Source organism: Uranotaenia lowii, chromosome 3 (genome assembly GCF_029784155.1).
Source record: "Uranotaenia lowii strain MFRU-FL chromosome 3, ASM2978415v1, whole genome shotgun sequence".
Lineage (NCBI taxonomy): Eukaryota > Metazoa > Arthropoda > Insecta > Diptera > Culicidae > Uranotaenia > Uranotaenia lowii.
The window spans coordinates 47584125-47586332 of record NC_073693.1 but is presented as its reverse complement, the minus strand read 5'-3'; positions in this window follow the sequence as shown (position 1 = coordinate 47586332).

Genomic DNA, 2208 nt, shown 5'->3' with positions numbered 1-2208 from the left:
GAACACTACTATATTATAACTGATAGTCTCAGCTCTGTTGAAGCAATCCGCTCTATAAAACCAGGAAAATTCACGCCGTACTTCCTCGAAATGATACGAGATATATTGACCACTTTATCAAGACGTTGCTTTTCTATCACCTTTATCTGGGTCCCCTCACATTGCTCAATAGCAGGCAATGAGAGGGCAGATTCCCTTGCAAAAGTGGGTGCGATGGAAGGCAACATTTACCAGCGTGAAATCGTATTCAACGAATTTTACTTCTTGGCTCGAAGAAACTCTCTTGTCAACTGGCAGCGTAGATGGGACGAGGATGAGTTGGGTCGGTGGTTCCACTCGATTATCCCAAAGGTAAGCCTTAAACCCTGGTTTAATAGATTGAACCTGACTCGGGATTTTATTCGTATATTTTCCCGTCTCATGTCCAATCATTATTCCATGAATGCGGTACTCTATCGTTTAAATATTGCTGGCAGCAATTTATGCGGATGTGGTCTAGGTTACCATGACATCGAGCATATTGTTTGGTCGTGTGAGGACCACCTATTCGCCAGAGCGAACTTTATAGATTCCCTTCGGGCCCGAGGAAAACCACCCGACGTTCCAGTGAGGGATGTATTAGGTATGATGGACTTGGACTATATGTTCGAGATATACCTTTTCCTAAAAGCTATCGATCTTCGACTATAATTCTCTTTATTTTCATATTTCCCTTTCTATCTTTCTTTTTCTTCAAAAAAAAAAAAGTGAACTAGATCTAAGTACACAATTGTAATCAAACAAAACGAGTTTGGCTCCTTAAAGCCTAAAGGTATGAGCCGTTTCAAATAAATAATTTACAAAAAAAAAAAAAAAGACAGTGACCGACTTCATTCACGGTCCAAACTTTTAGCATCTTCCCGGCGTCACTTTTTCTTCTTCGTTATTGTTGGACATCGGATGTCAGATCAGACTCGACGTCGGGGGATGGCACAGCAGTGTCGCTATAAGGCATTTCCCCACTTGTCAGACGAACAGCTGATTTCTCATATTTACATTTTCTCGGCATATCGTGGTAGGGTAAACATAACAACAACATTACGTATGTTCAATGACCAGATAGAAAAGATACACACTCATTTGGCGGAACCCCTGAAAGTTGTTAAAATGACCCATTATTGCGAACCTATATATGAAATTGGCAATGCAATTGTTGTGGTTTTGCAAGCGCACCTTGGTGAGAAGCATATAATTTTTTTATTTAATGATTTGTAAATTCATAACAAGTTAAGACATGAAGGTTTGTTGATGCTTTCATTTAAAGAAGTTTTTAAAAGATAGCATTGAACAGTGCTTATCATCAACGATCAAAATGGCGACCAGTTGGTGTTTGCATTTTTCAAAACAAAAACAAAAAGCTACCCTACCACAATCTGTCTCAGGAAATACTCTACATTGCCATCGGCTCCACTTCCTCCATGTCCAGTGTTGCCGGTTATCCCTTTATAGTGAACAATTGTGTGGTCAACCGTCAAAGAAGCTCATGCAGCAAAGAAGGAAAAGGGGTATTGGACGGACTACTATTGGAGATGGATCGAGGTTTTTTCTGCAACTCTGAAAAACTATTGATGCTGAATCGTCTATCTCAAATAAACAAATCTTATTGTTACTCTAGTTGGTAACAAGATATGTCTGGATTGATGCTGCTAGAATACTGGTGCTGGCTCCGATGGATTTATCTGAGTCGTACCGTTGATTATTTGATGAATCTATTCTCATGATTTTATGTTCGTCCGTTTGCACCTTCTTTGAATAGTTTTCTGACTGCAGGTGCTCGACTCTTTCGAGTCTTGTAGAACTCCAAGGAAACTGCTAGTTCCGTTGCTTCCACTTTTCACTTAGCGGTCACATGACTTGAACCTTTCAATGAAAAACAAAACAGAACGATATTTATAATAAAGGTTACAAAGATCTAGCGAACGGTAGACAATGTGCAACTCGAGACCCCATACACCCAACCTTCGGGTAGCGGTCGTATCACCTCTTGTCTGCAACTCTGATTCTCTACCTCCCGTGGTGCTAGCTGGGGTGCGAGCAACCTTAGCGGAGATCGGGTACCCAACCCCGGTGGATGCTTTGGTCGCATGCAGACTGAGTTAGGGGGCTTCGTATGCGTCTGTTCTCCAAGTCAGGGGCGGCGTGCGGAGTGCAACAACGTCCTGGTGCTGT